Genomic DNA, 24,410 nt, shown 5'->3' on the forward strand with positions numbered 1-24,410 from the left:
ATATTCTTGACTCGGAATCAGGAGGATGATGAAAGGACTCAGGGATTGACTACTTCAATAACTACAAGAAGTGAGTATGAAGTTCCTCAGTGGGTCAAAAAACACAGTAAGAATGTTTATGTGATGTCACGTGGATAGGTTGTCCTCCAAGGAGGAGGGGGATATCCTCCTTTTGGAACTAGGGCCCTCACACACCCAGCAAGCTAGGTGTCATGCTTCATCATATGGGCCTGCTCCTTGTCGGGTCGGCGCTGCAATACCAGACGGGCACCCTTAAAGGGGCTCTTTACCGGAGATCTTTAGTTCCTTGCTGTATAGGTGCTGTGGGTATAAGGGGCCTAGTAGGTGTTGATGTAATGGTTGATGTGCAAGATAAAACAGGGGATGGAATCCTCTAAATTAATTTTATTCTGTAAGGATCCCAGCCTGGTTAAAATAATTATAAGGGGTGGCGATTATCTGGCTGTTATGTGTCAAAAAATTGTTCTACTCCTAAATCGTCGACATGTTTCTCTCCTAGTAGTCAAGAATGATCTGTGGTGATTCCTCAGGCTCAAATGAAAAGAAAAACTATCTACACCTAATGGTGAGGTGAAGAACTACCTACCACGTAATGTACCTATAGGAACGGTACCCACAGGTATAGAGACCAACCTGAGAAAGAAACAAATATATTTGAAAACATAATAAATTAGTTATGTATTTGTGATCACACAACAGTTCAATCCAAAATTCTAGATCTATATGGTGATCAAAAGGTGACACAATCAATACATGGTGATACCAGTAGTTATCACTCATGAAAATTATAGATATGCAGTGCTATAAATGTGGTAATTATAGCACACCCGTGACTCTCAATTAAAAACAAAAATTAAAAACAACATCAGTGATGAATAGGCTGTGCCAACGGTGGGGATCAGAGTTATCTAAACCTCATCTAATGTTTGTAATATCGCGCCTCATCAGTTACAGCGGGATACTAGACACATGTAGTGTTGTTTCTAACAAATGAATAAGGATAAAATAAGGGCAGTGATTAGCTGGTATGTATGAAAACTGCTTGTCGAATAATCGACAAACCCAGTTAGTCAATGACAAGATAGTGACTCTCAGCAGGGCAAGGCAGTAAGTAAGATAGAATGCCCGTCCTCCTTGTATTATTAAAAAAACCCTGCTTCTCTTAGCCTAGAGTAATGGGAGGAAATCACATAGTACTACAGACTACCGGGGTGCCCAGCAAAGTCAAGCCCCGGAGCTGCAGAACAGGTGAAAATCCCCCAGGACCCAGGGGAGTAAGCAACGTGGTTGATCTCAATCACGGTAGGGACTGAGTAGTTCTTAACTCAACCTGAACAGCCCTTGAAACAGCTTACCTCTGCCATTTTTGAAGACTGGGGGAGATTGTCAAAGCGTCTTCAATACTCACCTTCCCAGTGGTAGACCTACCCCACACCGCCACAAGCGGGATGGTAATGTCCTTCAGTGTGGGCTCGCTCTTATACCAGCCACAGCTACTGGCGGGGCCGCGGAGGGAAGCCAAATGGTTTGAGCTCTGGAAGAGTGTGTCATGTGGCATTTCTGTCAGGACAGCCGAAAAGCTAGTAAATTATGTCAGCCATCTTGGAGTGTCTGGGATGCTCATTAAAGATATGTCGGAGCAAAGAAACGATATGGTGTGACGTATTTCATGGTCTCGAATGGGGCAAAAATGTCCCGAATTTATGAAAGCTATGATATATATAGTCATTCATCACAGAAGTCCGAGGTGACTGAGTTTGTGATTCTGTTATATTAATCTTTCAATAATTAAATCTGGTAGCCTAGGGTGCGTGTATATGTTTTGATTTAAGCTAACTCGATTTCTCTCAACCCATCGGTTTGAAAATAGCGTGTTGACGTGTGTACATGGAGGATGCAGTCATTATTTGGAATAGATGCTGCCTCATCAATGACAAAGTGGTCTGGCGGAAGTAGCATTAAAGTATGGAGCAGTTTTCTCAAATGCGTGATAATCTCCCATTTCCTTCAGTAGAAACATTTCTGTCATTGTGATGAACCCCGCTAGGGGACACTGTGTAAGGCTTGGCTTATTTCTCAGTTATTGACAAGTGAGCCCCAAGGGATTCATCATTCAGTCCCTGATGGTCTGAGTCCAAACGATGCACCCATCTTTGTTCCATCCTAAAGAGGGCGGAGTGTGTTATCTGAGGGTGACATTCTAGGGTCACCTACCGTAAGCTTTCTGGAAGATGTTTACAATCTTTTAAGTATATCATTTGTTTTTTTTAAATTCCCATGACTTTTCTTCTCCTGCACAAAAGAATAAAGCACTATAACATTCACGCTTATCTTACCGGACCGCTTCAGCCAGGTACTTAAGATGGACAGATAATCCAAGATGAATGCAGATGCACCTCTCAATTTGGCAATACAGTATCATTTTTCTTTTTAAAATAATTTTTTAGAACTGTGGCATAGTCATTCCTGCATTTCTTTTTCCTCCCACAACAGATTGATGACGGTTGGCTGCTCATCGCTCAGATGAATATTGTCTGTGTGCACTGTTTGTCTTTGTCACACCTTTCCATAAATCCCCTTTCCCATCCATTCATCAAACCCTTAACGCTCTTCCATTGGGCTGTGTTATTTACAAAAAAGCAATGCACAAAATATAGGGCCTGAGGAGGTTTAAAGACCCACCTGGGACCAGCTCCCCTTATCTGGAAAAGATAAGGTTATCCCACCAATGGCTTAACTCATGTAACACTTTCCTGAGAATTACTTGCAAATTTAGTCATGAACGGCTTTCTTTCTTGAATTTGATGAGCTACGTGTCAGCAGGCACACTCCAAATGGAACTTTAGAGAAAACCAATGGCCAAGAATGCATTGCTAACATATTCTAGCTTTTACCCCAAGTCTCTCAGAAATAACTTACCATTTGGACAATTTTTGAGAGTGCAGCGGAATTGCTCAGATGGCAAAAAATTCAGGAGCCATGCAGCAGAATTACAAAATAAATGTCTCGACCCCTAATTCCCAGAGGCCTCGATACAAAGATCAGCCAAGAGATGAGGAACAATAACTGTGACTCTCTGCTTGAGGCTCAACCAGTGAAAGAACCCATAGACAGACTGCTTTGTGTGAATGCTTTCAGCAATAAGTCAAGTCTCATCCAAAAAATGCATCAACAAATATTGGAAAATTCTAAGCAAAGGAGCACTAACCCTACCCAGACCCATGTCTGCTTTCAAACAAAGTACAAACCACCGTGATAATTTGTTACACACTAGACCACGGTCCCCAAACAAAAATAAACAGGAAACCCTCGGGGGTATCCCTCCAGTCAACGGTCATTTCTAATGTAGGTCATGTAACGCATGTCCACATGGACAGAGACAAACCATGGGAGTTAAGACAACATGCAAATTGCAACTCAGATCCTTTATTCTATCTGATCACTTGTCCATGCGGGTTGAAATATGTTGGCATGACAACAAAAATGATCATGGATCATGGAACACAAGAGTACTATCCATTTTAGAAAACAAGCCACAAAATTGACAATACACACTTCTTGGTAAAAAGGCACGATGCCGACTAATTAAAATGGAAAGTAATAGATAAAACCCACAATTCCACAAACAATAACTAATGTATCCCAATACCTCTTCAAGATGGAACAATGCTGGATCTTTCGGTTATAAAGTGCAAGTCAGGGCCTCAATGATAACATCCCTTGGTTTAGTCTTACACCATCAAAGTCCCTTCAGATCACACAACTCAATGATCATTTGACAAAGAATTTGCCCCATCATACTTCCTACAACTAAGACAGTCCACCTGAACACACCACCATTAATAACCCTCTTGCCATACTATATAGTCACACGTATGCATGCAAATATACTTGGTAGATTCATTGCAAGCCTTTTTCACCCTGCTGGACTGGGTAAGCATGTCACTCCATGGCTAACTATCAAGTCACAGGCCATTAGTCCATTGATAAAGTTATAATACCAATGGCATGGAATCTACCATGGTGCTATATTTCCCATGATATTTCCGATGATACCTAGTGCTCAGTGGAAGCATATAACAACTCTCCTTCCACGATGGCATTAAAACTACAAGTCTATTGACTTTTGTAGTTCATTTTGGCTCCCACACCGTCATTGGTCCAACCGAGATGGGCAGGGCAGGTCATTCTTCGCAAACCAGTAGTATAAATTACTGTACTCATGAGTTGCTGGTTGTCCTCCCCAGGCACGAACTAGCTCCCGTGGCATAGCCCCATTAGAGGTAAGCAATAACAGCACTTTCAATCTTGTTCTTCTTTGGTTTTATTCACTACCTTTGTGATACTAATAGTCGTGATGACAAATCACGCCCAACATTGCCCCCTGCACCACATTCTAAAGCACTTTAATTATCTTTGTTGTATCAAGATTTACCCACTAGCTGCAGGACAGTAGACAGTATCAGCTGTGTAAGGCTTGTTCCGGGCCCTCCTGTTGGGGTATCGAGTCATTGAGTGCCCGTGATTTGCTTACCAACATATGTTTAGTGAGACCAGGGTGACTCCGGTTTCTATGCTTAACATTTCAGGACAATAACACCCATAACCTTTTTGATCTGCTTATTATTCACAAAAGCTACCCATCACCTGATCACTGTTACTACATCAGTGATTAATTTCCTCACAAGGAGTTTTTCCCTCTTAACCTACCATATATAACTAGGTTTCTAGTTCCTTGAGTTACTTTTAATCACAAATTGGCTGCCTTTACATTGTGGATGTCACATTCATTATCAATGTACCACTAATCTCCGTCGTGTCCCGCCTTTTTCTAGGACACAGACGCACCCTCGAGTTTGCACCGAGGTAGAGGTGCTATTCATGACCTTACACAGTGGGTAAGTTATAATTGCATACTTTGTTTATCTTTATTTCGACATACACTTTTAATACATTTTTGGGTAACAGTTAGGTATTCTAAGATTTATGGCCATTACATGTTGTATGTGGACCCACAGACACACAGTGCTGGATGTGCATGGCACATGGGTCTTTCTTGATGCATTATCTCTTTACAGGTAACATCATTACCAGTGGGGACTTATATGAGTGGCGATTCACTCCAACCACTGGTTCAGTATATTTTTTTATGGCTGATTAATTGCTATAAAAAGTAAAAAGGGTCTCTACCTATGAATTTCAGAACATACAATGTATCGTCTTTTTAGTATGTCAACACTTGGACTAAGACAACAAAAAGAAAATACAGACAATTAAATTCAGAACATAATCGAGAAACAAATTTATAAGAGTTTTATTTTTAAATTAGATCGATTTCGAAAAGATGAATTCAGTGCATTGACTGATTTGTTATTGATTCAAAAAGACTTTCAAAATAACAATGAAAATGCTAAACGGGATCCCAGACGTACTCAAACACTCACTGACTTACACATTCATACCAGAATCATTCCACACCATAAACACTAAAATCACACATTCGCATATAAAAGGTGTAAATGACCCAAAGAATATTCAATTTATGAACAAAACTCAATATGTACACAAAATCATATGAATATTCAATATCGTGTTAAGTGACAGATGTTCAAATTTGAGGAATTAGGGCTTGGGTGGGCCACATGTAGACGCCGACGCGCGTTTCGGTGAATGCACCGAAATGTTGGTGCCACCTTCCTCAGGGCGAACAGAACCAAGAGTCTTAGTATGGGTTTGTGCTGGGACCTATCAAAAGTAATAACAGTATATTAAGATAACTTAATCAACATAAAGCCTTAGTGACATTGTTCATCTAAGTCAGCAGCATATATAATACAAAGTCATTAGTCACAAGTGTTAACAGAACAACAAAGCATAATTAGAAATATTTTTCTCTACATAGAGAATTAATTAAAATGCGGGTACACTAGATATTTCAGGACACATGATCAAAAGGAATTATTCTTATCCCAAGGAAGAACGGAAAGGGAAAAGGGGGGAGAGAACATAAGGGATCGTTTGCGCTCACCTGTGAGATCACATACAGGGCATGAGCAGGATAGCTCAGGTTAGAATCAATCGATGCGTTTGCTTGAAATAATTCTGCCAAGAAAAACAAGCATATAAAAAATGAACTAATCAAGAAGAAAGGCGTCCCGAAAGGACGCGCAGACCCTAGAATATTCAAGCTGCCACAACAGGTTTTAAATCATATCAGCAAAGAAAATCCATGTAAGTTCACTTTTCTAATGAAGTAAGAGGATAAAGCAAAAAAACACAGCACAAAATACGATATGTAGAGGATCGTTTGAAGCATGCATCCATGCCTCAGGGAGAGTGCCGAGACTAAGGTGTACAAGGGCACAGATGAACATGAGGCCTAGAAGCACTAGGAAAAATAAATATACATATGTAAGCGCATTCAAAGAGGCAGCGGTAACAAAAGTTCACCTGAAGGGAAAAAGGACGCTCTCGGAATCAGAAACGAATCCCTTATCAATAGAATTCCGGGTGCGAGAAAATTTGGCTGCCGATCCTACAAAATTAGATTAAAAGATAGGGTGAGAGTGACACGGGTACATTCAGGCAGACAAAGTGAAATAATAAGGGAAACAAAATAAGATAACAATCTCTACCTGAATGAACAGGGCTTTAAAGGGCCATGGAGAAATAATATAGATACATCTTCGTGAAAGCCACGGGAAGGTTCGTCGTGATAGGATTTAAACAGGGCTATAAGAATATAGGAGAAAATATAAAAATGAAAGCGTTTCTGGCGCTATGATAAAGAGAAAGAAGGATTGCGTCTGGTTAACGTACCTGATAAAGCGCGAGTTTAGAACGTGTACTGTCAATCCAGAGGGCTCCGAGCGGGAAGAAAAAGCCTCAGGTGAAACTGATCGGTTCGGAGAGCACACACGGTGTTCAAGCGCCGTTTAAATAGGCCAATGGGCTAACGCGTCACTGGTGGTACGCGAGAGGAAAAGGATACGTCATCAGAGATACGGAGGGGGAGGAGCAAGTCTTTCTAAAAGGAAACGTAGGGCAGAAAGATAAACAGGGACTGAAGGCCGTAAATAGGTAAAGTAGTATCAATTCAACAACTGCAGAAGCAGAAAAATAGAAAAATGTTGCATTACGAAGGCAGTGATATGAGGAAAAATGCTGCAAGCAAGCTGTGAGCAAGAGTCATATACGGAGGTAAATGAAATTATGCAAACAGATAAAAAGATATGTAAAGAAGGGTGCAAATAAAATGAAAAATATTAAGGCAACCGACTACATGTTCCAATAAGGGGCATATCAAATAAGTCTAATAGGATAAGCCAAATTATACCAGAGGTAACAATGGCAACATAGTAGAAGATAAGCCTACATATCGCCTAGCACCTATATATAGTTTCCTACATTAAGGTCATGATGCATACTGTGAGAAGTTGGCCTGGTATATGATGTTCACTAGTTAAAGTGACCACCTTGTACCATGCCAAGCAACCCTTATGGTGTGGTTGTAAGTCAACCTTTTCGGACTAGCTGCCCTAGTGGTAGCGTAGGCTAAGCAGTCTTTGAGGCTAAACTCTTGAAGCGTGTTAAGCAAGCTGTTTTACCAAAAGTAACCCCCTTTTATACCAATGAAAGGACACCACACAGATATATATTCAAAATATATATGTATTTATTTCTCAAAGTAACCCCTAGTCTCTTTATGAGCACAGGAGCACAAATCGTCAAACAAGATTACAGTAGAATACACAGAAGTTGCACTTTATATGGATAGGCCCTGGTGGCCACTCAAACCATATACTAAAATAGTGGTATAAGTACCACAAACAGAAAAGGGAAAAGGCCTAGGGCCTCTAGAATCGCTGGGCCTACAAGGAGCTAACTTCAGTTAGTGACCAGGAGGTCCACGGGTTGCGTGTGCAGAGCAAATAGTCACACGCGTGCTCCCTTAGGTTTCAATGGGTGCGTAAAAAGTACAAAGTTACTGCAAAGAGGATCTTCCGGATGACCTAGGAACTTAAGATTGGAAACACAGACACTAGAGATGATTCTCTACACTTGGGCACCGGAGTGCCAGCTTTACCTCACCCACAGGAAGCGGGTGCATAGGCGTCGAAGTGCGTCGGGTTTCTTCTATCTGTTCCGTGGAGCCTGTGGACAAAGATGCTGCAGGCGGTCGGTCTGGAAGAGATGCGGTGGATCCAAGAGTGGATCGGAGATGTTGAAGACCTGTAAGCAGAGGGGACAGTGTTCACAGTCACTAGCCAGTGACCAGCGTGGCACCAGGTGGGTACCAGGCGATGTCGGGTGCAAACAGGAAGAAAGGTGTAGCTTGTCTCTGCAGCCACGTGGTCCCTGAAGGTCGACGACGTCCAGGAGTTGGGTCACGAGCTGTCCCACGCAGGCTCTCGCTGTCGGCGGTGTCGGTGACTTGGTCGAAGCAACCAAGCCTTGGCAAAAGCTATTGTTGTAGGAAATGAAATAAGCTGATGGTTCTGACCAGCAAGGTCAGAGGGACTGCTCCTTTGGAGGGGAGCAAGGGCCAGTCTGGAGCAACCAGACCAGCGGTGTATTTTGTGAAGTTCGTCGCCAAGATGGCCACTAGCCAGCGGGCCAGCAACCGGTTAGGCGCGTCGAGTAGCAAAATGCAGAAGGGACCCACGCAGATCGTGGAGATGCTGGAGGGCTCACCTTTGGTGCAGATGCTGCTCGGATGTTGGGCTTCTCAGATCCCAAGGCACAACTTGGAGGGAGCCTCGGTTGTTGCACTTGTCAGCTTGTCGTAGTCGTTCCAAGATGGCTGGCTCCACGTGTCTCGGTGCCTCCACGGGTCTCCTCTTTTCAGGGACTGTGGATCGGGCGGTTAGAGGTCTGGAGGTCCAGGTCTTGTCAGTCTCTGGGCTCGGGCTCCGGCAGGAGGCGGCGGCAAAGCAGACGTTGATTCGCTGGATGGTGCTTGCGTTAGCAAGGTGGTCACTCCCTGACCACAGGGGAGATTGGCTTCAGTCCTCTGTGCAGCAGAGCGTCGAAGTTCCCGTCTTCTTCTTAGTTTCAAGTTGATTCCAGGATGTCTGAAGTCTTAGGACACAGCTCCTACCTTTAAGCGGATTCTAGGGGCCGGACTACCTGCTAGGTCCCTCCCTAAGGGTGGGACCAGGAAGGGGGGTGGTTACACCCCCAATCCATTGTCCAGCTCGCCCCAGGCCCGGGACTGGTGTGCCCCAGGACCGGTTTGAACTGGCATATGCACCGAGGCTCCTTGTGAGCCTCAGGCATGTCTGGTTTCTTTCAAGCCCTACCTGACCAATACACAAAATCCTGACTGGGGTGGTGCACGCACCTCCCCTGGCAGGAAACCCTTTGTCCACACCTCCCAAGCTGGAAGGACTCCCAGCAGCAGGAGGGCAGACTTGTGTCTGTGGTGGCAGCATCCATTTTGTGGAGCTGAGGCTATGTCTGATTTTACCCGGGTTTCAGGTACTGTACATGTCGTGCCCCTCTAGAAGGGTGGAATGCTAACCCCGTCGCCAGAATTGGCGAGGGGTTAGTATTCCAATTCGTATGACACCTTACTCGACATGTTTTGATAAATCCAAATCAAAGTTAGCATTTAACCGCGAGGTTCATAATGCACTTAAGAGTATATGGTATGACGATATCTGGAAACAGTAGAAGGAAGTTGTTCCGACCACTGCAGACAGGCTCAGCTCATGCCAGAGCACCATCTCACATGGAACCAAGCACTCTGCCTTCAGGATTGTTAAGGCCTGCCATAGGAGTGACTTATAGGTTACCAGGTGTCCCATTTAAGGTTAGGTATAGGTATACTACACCTAAGTAAGAGGTGGTTACACCAACTTACCCCAGCTGAGTGATCAGCCAGTTGTGTCACATTTGTTAGGCCAGGCCAGGGGCGGCATAATACATGCTTCAGCCCCTGGTAGGCCTTAGATACACCAATGCCCTGGGTACCTAGTGTACACTGGTGCAGGGGCTCATAGGGTGATCCAATTCCAATAGGTTATGCACCTATGGTGCACAGTTTCAATTTAGTAGAGAGAACAGCAGGCTGGGGGTCTGATTGGCAGGCCCACAGCCTCAATATGTCAAAAACCAGTGAAGCAAAAAGCAAAAATTTGGGGTGACCATAGGATAGCAGACCCTACTCTCCTACACAACCCCCCCCAAACGCTGGGACATTAAACTAGCCTTGACCAGTCTCGTCTTCATGTCCTAAGTGGAAGTACCTGGAGAGACCATCTGCATTCCCATGGTCAGTACCTGGCCGGTGCTCCACTGTAAAGTCCATCCCCTGTAGGGAAATGGACCACCTAAGCAGTTTGGGATTTTCACCCTTCATCTGATTTAGCCACAAGAGGGGCTTATGGTCGGTCTGAATCTTGAAGTGAGTGCCAAACAAGTATGGCCTCAGCTTCTTCAGGGCCCACACCACAGCAAAGGCCTCCCTCTCAATAGCTGACCAATTCTTCTCTCTGGGGGTCAACCTTCTGCTAATAAAAGCAATGGGTTGGTCTTGACCATCTACATTAAGTTGTGACAGCAACCACACCCAACTCAGAAGCATCTGTTTGGACAATAAACTCTTTGGAGTAGTCAGGACTTTTCAGGATAGGTGCAGAGCACATGGCCTCCTTCAGGTCATCAAATGCCTTTTGACAGCTTACTGTCCACTGAACCTTTTTGGGCATCTTCTTGGATGTCAGATCATTAAGAGGAGTCACAATGGACCCATAGTTCTTAACAAACTTCCTGTAGTACCCAGTCAAGCCCAAGAAAGCTCGAACTTGAGTCTGGGTGGTTGGAGGGGACCAATCCTTGATGGATTGTATCTTACTCTCCAGTGGTTGAACTTGGCCTCCACCTACAAGGTGGCCCAAATATACAACCTTACTCTGCCCTATCTGGCACTTAGTAGCCTTGATAGTGAGGCCTGCCCTTTGCAGGGCCTCAAGAGCCTTCTTCAGGTGGATCAGGTGATCCTCCCAGGTGGAACTAAAGACAGCAATGTCATCAAGATATGCTGCGCAAAAGTCATCCAACCCAGTAAGGACTTGGTTCACCAGCCTTTGGAAGGTGGCAGGTGCATTCTTCAGACCAAAGGGCATCACCACAAACTGATAATGCCCACCTGGGGTTGAGAATGCTGTTTTGGCCTTAGACTCCTCAGCTAATCTGATTTGCCAATAGCCAGCTGTTAAGTCAAATGTGCTCAAAAACTTTGCAGAAGCTAGTTTATCTATGAGCTCATCTGCCCTTGGAATAGGGTGTGCATCTGTCCTGGTGACAGCATTAAGTCCTCTGTAATCCACACAGAACCTCATCTCTCTCTTGCCATCTTTGGTGTGAGGTTTGGGGACCAGAACCACTGGGCTAGCCCAGGGGCTCTCTGAGGGTTCAATGACACCTAATTCCAGCATTTTATGTACCTCAGCCTTTATACAGTCCCTGACGTGGTCAGGTTGTCTGTAGAGCTTGTTCTTTACAGGCAGACTGTCACCAGTGTCCACCACATGGGTACACCAGTCAGTTTGGCTAGGTATTAGGGAAAACAGATGTTGAAATGATTGTAGGACTTGCCTACATTCAGTCTGCTGATGGGCAGTGAGGTTGCCTCCAAGGGTCACTCCTTCAACTGAGCCATCTTCAGGGTTCTGAGACAACAGGTCTGGGAGAGGGTCACTCTCTTCCTCCTGTCCCTCATCTGTAGCCATGAGCAAGCCCATGTCTGCCCTGTCAACATATGCTTTTAACCTGTTAACATGGAGTACCCTGTGGGGACTCCTGGGAGTTCCTAGGTCCACCAAGTAGGTGACCTCTCCCTTCTTTTCCAGGATTGTATGGGGTCCAGACCATTTGTCTTGGAGTGCTGCTGGGGCCACTGGCTCCAACACCCATACCTTCTGTCCTGGCTGAAACTCAACCAAGACAGCCTTTTGGTCATGCCAAGCTTTCTGTAAGGCCTGGCTTGCCTCAAGGTTTTTGGATGCCTTCTCCATATACTCAGCCATCCTGGAGCGGAGACCAAGTACATAGTCCACTATGTCTAGCTTAGGCTTTTTGAGAGGTAACTCCCATCCTTCCTTCACCAAACACAGTGGGCCTCTCACAGGGTGCCCAAACAACAATTCAAAGGGGCTGTAGCCAACCCCCTTTTGTGGGACCTCTCTGTAAGCAAACAGAAGGCAGGGTAGAAGGATGTCCCATCTTCGCCTGAGCTTTTCAGGTAATCCTTTGATCATACCCTTTAGGGTCTTGTTGAATCTCTCAACAAGCCCATTGCATTGTGGGTGATAAGGGGTGGTGAACTTGTAGTTGACACCACATTCCTTCCACATAGCTGTCAAGTATCCTGACATAAAGTTGGTACCTCTGTCAGATACTACCTCCTTAGGAAACCCCACTCTGGAGAATACTCCCAGCAGGGCCCTGGCCACAACAGGAGCTGTAGTGGTCCTAAGGGGAATTGCCTCTGGATACCTGGTGGCATGATCCACTACCACCAGTATAAATCTGTGCCCAGATGCAGTGGGAGGATCCATGGGACCCACTATGTCTATTCCCACTCTTTCAAAGGGGACCCCCACCACAGGTAGTGGTATTAGGGGGGCCTTTGTTGTGCCACCTGATTTGCCACTGGCTTGGCAGGTCACACAGGAGCGACAAAACTCCTTTGTATCTTCATTCATGTGAGGCCAGTGAAAGTGAGGGACAAGTCTGTCCCAGGTCTTGTTCTGGCCTAGGTGTCCTGCTAAAGGAATATCATGGGCCAAGGTAAGAAGGAAGCCCCTAAATTGCAGAGGTATGACCAACCTCCTGGTGGCACCATGCTTGGGGTCTCTAGCCTCTGAATAAAGGAGCCCTTCATCCCAATACACTTTATGGGTACCTTGAGCATTCCCAGCAGCCTCAGCAGCAGCCAGCTGTCTGAGGAGTTCAAGAGAGGGACAGGATAACTGAGCCTGCCTCAAGTCAGCCCTTGAAGGTCCCCCTGTCCCCAGAAACTCAACCTGATCAGGTTCAAGCTCTTCAGGGACAGTTCCTTCAGGGTCCTCTAGATCAGCTTCCTGGGAAGGTTGATCATCACTCTGAGGCAGGGGGGAAGGCACAGCCTTTACCCTCCTGTTCTTCTTCTTGGTAGGTGCTTGGTCCATTGTTCCAGGATCCAAGACCTGAGGTTCAGTGAGGCACTTTTTGGCCTGTGACCTGGTCACAGCAAGGACATGTGATGATATACCTAACATCTCTGCATGAGTCCTGTACTCCACTTCTGACCATAGAGAACTCTCTAGGTCATTGCCCAACAAACATTCTACTGGGAGGTCTGCACTAACCACAACCCTTTTGAGGCCAGTTACCCCTCCCCATGAGAAGTTAACAACTGCCACACTATGTGAAGTAGTGGCATTGCTGGCATTGGTCACCAGGTAGTTCTCACCTGGTATGTACTGTCCAGGATCCACAAAGCCTGGTGTCACGATAGTGACACTGGCACATGTGTCCCTGTAGGCTTGGGCCACTTTTTCGTTTATTAAAGGAGTCTGTCTGTACTTGCCCAGGTTACTGGGGCTCACAGTCAGGGACAAATCAATGTCCCCATCACAGATCAAGACTGCCTGTGTCAGGGTTCTGTCTAAGTCAGAATCTCCTTCAGTTCCCACAGTGATTCCCACTACACCCTTTGTCTGGGGACCAACACTGCTAACAGTAGTACTGGGAGCAGGTGCCTTAGGGGCAACAGTGTTGGGGGCTCCACCCTTTTTGCAATCACTAGTCCAGTGAGTTGTATTTTTACAATGATTGCACCAGGGTTTCTTTTGACCTTCTTTCTTCTTTTTGGACTGTTGGGACCCACCCTCCTTAGCAGTAGTTTGGGGCCCTGTTGAAGACTTCTGGTCTTTAGGTTTCTGATCTCCACCCTTTTGGTCTGTTTTCTTCTGATCACCCCCTTGGCCCTGGTTCTGGTTCTTTTGCTTAACCGTGGGTCTGACCCATTTGTCTGCCTTCTTTCCCAATTCTTGGGGAGTGGTCAGCTCAGAGTCAACCAAGTGTTGATGCAGTTGCTGGTTTTGACAGTTATTTAAAATCTGTTCTCTCATCATCAAATTGTACAATCCTGTATAATCAGATACCTTACTTCCCAGCAACCAACCCTCCAAAGCCTTAGTGGCACATTCAACATATTCAGACCAGTCCTGAGTCTGTGTCTTCTGGGTGTCTCTGAACATTAACCTGTACTGTTCAGTGGTTAAGCCTAACCCATCAACTAGGACACTCTTCAGGACTCTGTAATTTCTGACATCCTCTTCTCTAGTAGTGAGGAGTCTGTCTCTGCCTCTTCCTTCAAAGGAGAGCCAGAGGATTGCTGCCCACTGGTCTTCAGGAACCTGCTGCACTTTGCAGGCTCTCTCAAGAGCAGTCATCCATTTGTGGATGTCGTCCCCACTTTTGTAGGGGGGCACAAGCTTAGACAGGTTCCTATTGTCAAAGACCCTATCTTTGTCCTTAGGGACAATGCTGCCACCAGTGGGTATAGACCCACTCTCTTTAGGTTGCCTAGCCTTGTTCAGTTTTTCTTCGATCAGGGCTACTTCTAGCTCCTGCTTCCTGATCCTCAACTGGGCTTCCTGCATTCTGGCCTCATGTTCCCTCCTCTGAGGGGTGGTCAGTCTCCTTCTGGAGTGACCTTGAGAGCCTCTAGAGCCATGGGAAGCATTGGATTAACCTGAGCGATTCCTTTGCCTTCCAAGCCCTGTGTTAAGTCCACTGGGGAGATCCAATGGGGTGAACCCACTGTCAGTCCCCAATAGCCTTAGGTTAGCTGGGCCACGTATAATACTTGGCACTGGGCTAGTTCTCCCTTCATCCTCACTACTTTCAGTATCCTTCTCACTCTCATCCTCTGTGGTAGGCATCTAAGGGGTGACTATTGGGAAGGGGAACCTCTGTAGCATCTTCAGAAGGGGGGCCTCCTGTTCCTGTCCCTAAGGGGGCTAACTGGGAGGCTTTCCTGAGAGCTTTCTGATCTTCATCAGCCTGTAAAAGCTCCCTGAGTTCAGCAGAAGTAGGATTCTTGGGCTGTTTAAGGCCCCTGATATTTGCCAACTGCCTGAGCTCATTTTGAATAAGGGTAGCAAAGATGGATGGTGCCCTCTGGGGGTCACTCTCAACAGAGATGGGTACAGTGGACCCCTCTGCCCCAGCCATTGCTCTTAAGTGTGGGTGGATGTGTTGCAATCTACCTACACTTGGGTTTACCTACTAAACCTATCTAGTAGTTGTAGTCAGAGTGTGCTACTCCCTTTGCTCTACAACAACTAAGTTCAGTAGAACTTATGTATATCTAATCTTGTTTTATATGTACCTACAGGTACCTATGTGATCTTTCAATTGGTAACCAAGAGATTACAATGGTAAAACACAGCAAGCTCAAATCCAACCGCTGCTCACCAATGTGAGAAGTTGGCCTGGTATATGATGTTCACTAGTTAAAGTGACCACCTTGTACCATGCCAAGCAACCCTTATGGTGTGGTTGTAAGTCAACCTTTTCGGACTAGCTGCCCTAGTGGTAGCGTAGGCTAAGCAGTCTTTGAGGCTAAACTCGTGAAGCGTGTTAAGCAAGCTGTTTTACCAAAAGCAACCCCCTTTTATACCAATGAAAGGACACCACACAGATATATATTCAAAATATATATGTATTTATTTCTCAAAGTATCCCCTAGTCTCTTTATGAGCACAGGAGCACAAATCGTCAAACAAGATTACAGTAGAATACAGAGAAGTTGCACTTTATATGGATAGGCCCTGGTGGCCACTCAAACCATATACTAAAATAGTGGTATAAGTACCACGAACAGAAAAGGGAAAAGGCCTAGGGCCTCTAGAATCGCTGGGCCTACAAGGAGCTAACTTCAGTTAGTGACCAGGAGGTCCACGGGTTGCGTGTGCAGAGCAAATAGTCACACGCGTGCTCCCATAGGTTTCAATGGGTGCGTAAAAAGTTCAAAGTTACTGCAAAGAGGATCTTCCGGATGACCTAGGAACTTAAGATTGGAAACACAGACACTAGAGATGATTCTCTACACTTGGGCACCGGAGTGCCAGCTTTACCTCACCCACAGGAAGCGGGAGCATAGGCGTCGAAGTGCGTCGGGTTTCTTCTATCTGTTCCGTGGAGCCTGTGGGCAAAGATGCTGCAGGCGGCCGGTCTGGAAGAGATGCGGTGGATCCAAGAGTGGATCGGAGATGTTGAAGACCTGTAAGCAGAGGGGACAGTGTTCACAGTCACTAGCCAGTGACCAGCGTGGAACCAGGTGGGTACCAGGCGATGTCGGGTGCAAACAGGAAGAAAGGTGTAGCTTGTCTCTGCAGCCACGTGGTCCCTGAAGGTCGACGACGTCCAGGAGTCGGGTCACAAGCTGTCCCATGCAGGCTCTCGCTGTTGGCGGTGTCGGTGACTTGGTCGAAGCAACCAAGCCTTGGCAAAAGCAATTGTTGTAGGAAAGGAAATAAGCTGATGGTTCTGACCAGCAAGGTCAGAGGGACTGCTCCTTTGGAGGGGAGCAAGGGCCAGTCTGGAGCAACCAGACCAGCAGTGTATTTCGTGAAGTTCGTCGCCAAGATGGCCACTAGCCAGCGGGCCAGCAACCGGTTAGGCGCGTCGAGTAGCAAAATGCAGAAGGGCCCCACGCAGATCATGGAGATGCTGGAGGGCTCACCTTTGGTTCAGATGCCGCTCCGATGTTGGGCTTCTCAGATCCCAAAGCACAACTTGGAGGGAGCCTCGGTTGTTGCACTTGTCAGCTTGTCGTAGTCGTTCCAAGATGGCTGGCTCCACGTGTCTCGGTGCCTCCACGGGTCTCCTCTTTTCAGGGACTGTGGATTGGGCGGTGAGAGGTCTGGAGGTCTAGGTCTTGTCAGTCTCTGGGCTCGGGCTCTGGCGGGAGGCGGCGGCAAAGCAGATGTTGATTCGCTGGATGGTGCTTGCGTTAGCAAGGTGGTCACTCCCTGACCACAGGGGAGATTGGCTTCAGTCCTCTGTGTGGCAGAGCATCGAAGTTCCCGTCTTCTTCTTAGTTTCAAGTTGATTCCAGGATGTCTGAAGTCTTAGGACACAGCTCCTACCTTTAAGCGGATTCTAGGGGCCGGACTACCTGCTAGGTCCCTCCCTAAGGGTGGGACCAGGAAGGGGGGTGGTTACACCCCCAATCCTTTGTCCAGCTCGCCCCAGGCCCGGGACTGGTGTGCCCCAGGACCGGTTTGAACTGGCATATGCACCGAGGCTCCTTGTGAGCCTCAGGCATGTCTGGTTTCTTTCAAGCCCTACCTGACCAATACACAAAATCCTGTCTGGGGTGGTGCACGCACCTCCCCTGGCAGGAAACCCTTTGTCCACACCTCCCAAGCTGGAAGGACTCCCAGCAGCAGGAGGGCAGACTTGTGTCTGTGGTGGCAGCATCCATTTTGTGGAGCTGAGGCTATGTCTGATTTTACCCGGGTTTCAGGTACTGTACATGTCGTGTCCCTCTAGAAGGGTGGAATGCTAACCCCGTCGCCAGAATTGGCAAGGGGTTAGTATTCCAATTCGTATGACACCTTACTCGACATGTTTTGATAAAGCCAAACCAAAGTTAGCATTTAACCGCGAGGTTCATAATGCACTTAAGAGTATATGGTATGACGATATCTGGAAACAGTAGAAGGAAGTTGTTCCGACCACTGCAGACAGGCTCAGCTCATGCCAGAGCACCATCTCACATGGAACCAAGCACTCTGCCTTCAGGATTGTTAAGGCATGCCATAGGAGTGACTTATAGGTTACCAGGTGTCCCATTTAAGGTTAGGTATAGGTATACTACACCTAAGTAAGAGGTGGTTACACCAACTTACCCCAGCTGAGTGATCAGCCAGTTGTGTCAAATTTGTTAGGCCAGGCCAGGGGTGGCATAATACATGCTTCAGCCCCTGGTAGGCCTTAGATACACCCTACTCTCCTACACATACACATTAGGGCAGTCTGAAAAAGGTTTAACAAATGGCATTCTCCCAAGGGAGGGATTCGTTCAGACCCTTGTCCTTAGATTTGAGGACAAATATCCAAAATACTTCTCGTTTCCTACGTACATTGTTACTGTCGGTTCCTCTTTGTTCGCGGATCTTTTCCAGAATCGTCCAGCGAAGGTCAGTTTCAGAGTGGCTCTTTTGAACCCAATGATCTACTAATGGGGCTCCATGTTTGGATCTTCTGATGTTAGATTTGTGCTCACCTATTCGTATCCTTACCTCTCTAGCTGTTTCGCCTACATAGGTGAGAGAGCAAGGGCATTGGATGACATAGATGTAGTTGGAAGTCCTGCAGTTGGTCATGTCTTTCATGTTGACTTTGTAGTCATTTATGCAGATATTGTCGCCAACTATGGCATGAGCACATGCATGGCAAGTCCCACACTTGTGATTTCCTTTGATGGGGGCCGATCCCTCAATAGACTTTTGCGTCCAGCTCTTAGGTTCAGGCTGTTTAGCTTTGACTATCCAGTTTCGCAAGTTTTTATTTCTGCTAAATGCAAAAAGAGGTTTGGGGATGTGGGTGATTTCCGAGTCTAGGTTGAGCAAATGCCATTGTGAGTTTACAATGTGCCTGATTTTGTTATTCATCACAGAGTGTTTAGTGACACAAACTAACTTGTCTGGCTGGTTTTGCGATTTGGGTTGAAAAATAGAGTCACGATTGTAGTAACGGGCTCTCTTGAGGGCATTCTTAACCATTCTACGAGGGTATCCTCTTTGGATGAATTTCTCTTTCATAATTTCAGCATAAACGAGGTAGTCATTGATAGTAGTACAGTTTCTACGCAAGCGTAGGAACTGACTGAAAGGTATTCCATCTTTCTGGCTTGTCGGGTGGAAACTATCGAAATGGAGGAGTGTGTTCCTGGCAGTTGGTTTCGTGTAAAGAGAGAAGCAAATTTTGGATTCCCGATGTTCAACCCAGACGTCAAGGAATTCTAGTTTGGTGGTGCTCGTGTGTGCAGTGAATCTAAGGTTGACATCTGCTGCATTAATCCATTCGATGTACTCATCTAGGGACACTTGGTCACCGGTCAAAATGAAGAAATTATCGTCAATGTACCGGGGCCAAAGACGCACCTTCTCGAAAATGAGTTGCTATGACACAGGCACTCTAACCTATACTTCACTTTGGTCCTGTTGAAAGCTATCAAACCTCCACGGAGGGTATTAGGCTGAAACATGTCAACCGTCACTTCTCTATGATAGGTTTCATTTCCTCCTGTCTGAGAATTGTTTATAGCTCTAACCTACGAACTACCTAATAAAGTTTGCTTGCGTACCTTAGAGTTTGTTTTTTATCACACACACTGATCTTCCCCCACCATCTCTCTCACCACACCCTGCTTATTTATAGGTTTTAGGAGACCTCACTTAAACACTGAAAACATCCCTGAGCTCCTCCCTCTCAGTAAGGGGGTTGTAGCCCGCACTGCAGCTAGGTGTGCAGCACTAGGAGGTTACTCTATGATGAAGCATGCCATCTATGGGTGGGTGAAGGAAACCATCCTGTAAGAGGCATACTCCAGCACTCTCCCTCTCTATTCAGACCCAGGGCCCTTGTGTGCTTTTACTTAATAATTTACACCATTCATTGATCACACCCTTGGTGGGGAAGATATGGTGAAAGCAACACCAACTCAGTGCAGGATCTTCAGTTCTACTCCTAATAGCCTACACTGTCCCCATTTACTCACCCATGCATTAAAGGTGGTTGATATTTTAGATATAGAAGATCATTCATCAGCATCATCATTCAGGCATTGTGTGTTGAATTACATAAATGCTTAACCATGTCCACTCCAGACTTTGAGTTGTCTTCACAATTGTTTTCAGTTTAAAAGAAAGTTTATTTGATATAAATATAGAAGAATACAATAATACAATACAATAGAGAATAATAATAAGAAAAAATAGAAATATAATGCATACCATAAAGAGAGGAGAAAAGGAAGAGAAGGGAGGAAAGGAGGGAGGGGGAAAGAAGATTCATATGTCTTATAATAATATAGTTAAACCAACAGGGAAAAAATATAGCATATATATCATACTTATCTCACTACAAAAGACTTAATTATATAAAGTAGAAGAAAAACAGAGTAAAATAAAACAATTGGTTAATACAAATCTAAGGATGTTTAGAAACTTCTTCTATAATTGGAACATGTCTTGGGAATAATTGAGCAGACTTATCTAAAAAATTAGTAACAGGTAAACCATAATAAGTCACGTTTAATGGCAAGTGCAATCGGTTGAACATCTGCTCTATCCAATCTGTGGTTATAACAAACACCGTACCACCAGCCCTGAAAAGAAACCAGAGAGGCATTTTTCCGTGACTTAGTTATTTGCTGAAAAGCAACAGCAATAAGTAAATCAATGATGAGAGTATTAAGAGAAGTGGAAGAGGACCATATATCTGTAACGCTACCTACAAAAATATGGGAAAAAGAAAAAGGGACATTTGTGCAAAATATTTTGTTAATTTGTTGCCATACCTTAATCCACAATTGGTGAATAGGTGGACATGTAAACAACATATGTTTAAGATCCGCAACAGGAGCTGAACAGGACCAACAGGTAGAGGGATTAAGAGGATTAATCTGATGCAATCTAGCTGGAGTAATTAAAAGTCTATTATATATGAAAAATAGCGTTTGTGTGGTATTTGCTGCCCTAGAAGTTTTTCTTAGTTTAATCCAAATTTTATCCCATACAGAGGAGGAAAAGGAAACACTAAAATCAGATTCCCAACTAGATTCTACTTTAGATTTATCCCGAGTGCGACCACTGTCTCTCAATTTAGTGTAGATTTGAGAAGCCGAAGTGGTCAAGGACAGGGAAGAAAGTGATAGAGGAGAAGGGTTGATCTGTGTAGAAGGAGACGCGAAATTATCGTATGTACTTTGAGCAGCTAGGGTCAATAATGTATATTTAGGGAGATAGGAAGAAGGAAGAGAGTAGCGTTCTTGTAAGATAGGGAAAGGGATACAGGCAGCGTCTTGGTGAGTCCATCTAAGACCAAGATGGAACCAGTCTGTCCCAAAAAAGAGTTCTATTTTTGATCCGAATATGTTTGTTATACCAAATCGGAGACTGCTTGAAACGATCTTGATCATCCAAACCATCAAGCATAAGTGAGTAAAGAATTTTACGAGCATGTTTAAGGATGGGGAGTGAACATTTCTGAGGAGTGCTAGATAAGGATAAAAATTCATCAAAAGAGAGAGGAGAAATAAAATAAGACTCAATTTCAACCCACAAAGGTAAAGCTACCAAATCGGACGCTTTCTGTGTTAACAACGAAGAGGAATTTTTGAGAAAAAAAGAGGTATGATAAGATGCAAAATCAGGAAAGTTAACTCCACCTAAATGCTTAGGTTGTTTAAGCTTGGAGAAAGACATCCTAGGTTTGTTATTCTGCCATAGAAATTTTGATAGAATAGGAAGGAATATTAATTGGAAGATAAGAAAAATAAAATGACAGGGACCAACATCATTTTTATAGAATCAAGCCTACCCCACCAAGACAAAAATAAAGGGTGCCATCGCGAAGTAGAATTAGCTAAAGTGGAGTGGAGATTGTTAAGATTTAATAATACAGTATCTTTAATAGAAGGGGTAAACCATAAACCTAAGTATTTAATCTTTGTAGGGTTCCAATGAAAAGAAGAAGACACAAAATCAGCATGGAAACAATATTTATTTAACGGAAGAATTTCACATTTGTCTACATTGAGTTTATATCCAGAAACTGAGGAAAAGGTAGAGACTTCTGAGAGAAAGGTCGGCAAGGAGGTCTGAGGATTAGAGATAAATAAAAGAATATCATCAGCATATGCCGAGAGTTTTAGCTGTTTATTACCATAAGGAAAACCAGTAATAGCTTTGTTCATCCATATTTTAGATAAGAAGGGTTCAAGTGCCAAAATAAATAAAAGGGGAGAAAGAGGACAACCTTGCCTGATACCTCTGAGAAGAGGGAAAGAAGAGGAGACAAGCCCATTGGCTAAAAAAAAGGATCTTGGAAAAGAATAAAGCAGAGAGACATAAGAGAGAAATTTTGGACCAAAACCAAACCAGGTAAGAGTTGAAAAGATAAACTGCCAATTAACCCGATCAAAAGCTTTCTCAGCATCTAAACCCACAGCAGCTAATGAAGATTTATAGGAAGAAGATTTACTCAGGACATTGAAAAAGAGACGAGTATTATCAGAGAGATGGCGACCTTTAATGAAACCACATTGTTCTTTACCTATAAGATGTGGTAGAATATTTTCAAGGCGAAGCGCAAGAATCTTCGCAAAAATCTTATAATCTAAATTGATTAAAGTGATAGGTCTGTAATTTTTGCACAATGTATGGTCTTTACCTTCTTTAGGAAGGAGGCAAACCAAAGCCTCCTGGAAAACTCCATCAGATCTCTGGGAAGATATAAAAAACTAAAATACCTGTAATAATTTGGGAACAAGTAACTTAGAGAAGTGAGTATAAAATTCTATGGTAAAACCGTCGGGTCCCGGGGCTTTCCCTTTTTTCAGTGATTGAATAGCATTAAGGATGTCTTTAGCATAAATATCCGTTTCTAAAGAAGAGAAATCCACATCCAAAGAAGGGGGTGGAGGAATAGAGGCTAGATATTGATCAATGTCAGATAGAAGAGGAGGAGATTCAGGAGTATATAGTGATCTGTAAAAGTTGGAAAATTCTAAAAGAATGTCCTCACCTCTGTGGAGTACATTATTAGATGAAGATATGATAGATTCGATCTTCGTACGTTCCTTCTTGATTTTGAGATATTTAGCAAGAAGATTGCCAGATTTATTTTGTGCACTATAGAATTTAGCACTAGATTTAAGTAAATAAAGATTCGCAGATTCAGTAGAAAGTTTGTTAAAAGAAAGTTTGGCCTTAATAAGTTCCTCCAAAGTAGACTGGCTTTTTGTTAGATAGTAATGATGTTCTAGGTTTTTAATTTGTAGAGTAAGGGTCTGAGATGAAAAAGAAGTTGCACGTTGCTTATGAGCAACAAAGGAAATAATAAAATCCCGAGAAGCAGCTTTAAATGTGTCCCATACAATTTGAGGAGACATTTGAGGAGTTTCATTCTTCTCAAAAAATAAGGAGGCAAAATCAAGAAAGGCCGGTGTGAACTTAGGATCTAACAGAAGAGAATTATTAAATCTCCAACGTCTGGTACCTTTAACAGGGGGAAGTAAATCCAAACTTAAAGAAACTGGGGCATGATCAGAAATTAGAATAGACCCTATGTCTGAGTGAGAAATGTGTTGAAGTTAAGCTTTGGAAATGAAGAGATAATCAATTCGAGATTGCGTAAAATGAGCAGGAGAAAAGTAAGTATATTCTTGTAATGTGGGGTGACAAATTTGCCAAGAATCTACAAGAGATATTTGAGAAATAGTGGAGGTGAATTGAGAATGCATAGAGGAAGGGACAAATCTAGATTTGGAGTTCCTGTCAATAAAGGGGTCAACAATCATGTTACAATCCCCACCAAAAATCAAATAGTCATCAGTGCATTGCATTAAGAAGGAAAGGATTTGAGGCCAAAATTCTTTATCGTGAATAGTGGGAGCATAAATGTTAAAAATAGTGAGAGGAATTTTGTTAATCAGTAAAGAAATCACAACCCATCTGCCGGCAGAATCATTCTCCTGTTTTACAAGCTGAACATCTAGGCGTTTATGACAAAAAATAGCAACGCCATTGCGTTTTCCTGAACCCGGTGAGGCGAAAGTATGACCTACCCAATTCCTCCGTAGTTTAATTATTTCAGTGTCAGGTAAATGAATTTCTTGCAAAAGAGCAATATCTCCTTTCAAATTCGCAATATGTGACAAAACTCTGTGACGTTTGATAGGAGAACCCAAACCTTTAACATTCCAAGATATAATATTTAACGACATTAAAATTTCATATCAAATAAATTGAAACAAATTTTGACAAAGTATACCAAGTATATATACAAAGGCAATGTAAGGTATTCAATAGTTAGTATAAAAAGATAGCAGTGAGAGATATATAAACTTATGAAAAAGAAGAAAGAGTGAAAATAAGAGAGAAGACGCTGTATACAAAGAACATAGATGAAGAATTGAAAAGAGAGATAAAAATGAAGGAGTAAGGAAAGAAAGGTAACAGAAAACAAGAAAACACAACAAAATTAACAAGTAATAAATTAATACAATACGAGGAAAACATACCACACAAGAAACAAGAGTGTCGGGGTAGGTGGAGCCACATGGGGAGGGCCAAAACATCGGGCGAGAGGTCACGGGA

General features: G+C 44.1%; 1 long non-coding RNA gene across 1 annotated transcript; it reads right to left on the reverse strand.

Moving 5' to 3' along the window:
* Positions 1-4,921: 4,921 nt before the first annotated feature.
* LOC146811190 (uncharacterized) lies at positions 4,922-6,965 on the reverse strand. The gene is made up of 5 exons (XR_014965789.1): positions 6,841-6,965; positions 6,657-6,753; positions 6,472-6,556; positions 6,050-6,123; positions 4,922-5,766 (listed from the first exon to the last, which is right to left on the reverse strand). It is a non-coding gene; the product is annotated as an uncharacterized LOC146811190 (long non-coding RNA).
* Between the last annotated feature and the right edge of the window lie 17,445 nt (positions 6,966-24,410).

Source organism: Triturus cristatus, chromosome 7, assembly GCF_964204655.1.
Source record: "Triturus cristatus chromosome 7, aTriCri1.1, whole genome shotgun sequence".
Lineage (NCBI taxonomy): Eukaryota > Metazoa > Chordata > Amphibia > Caudata > Salamandridae > Triturus > Triturus cristatus.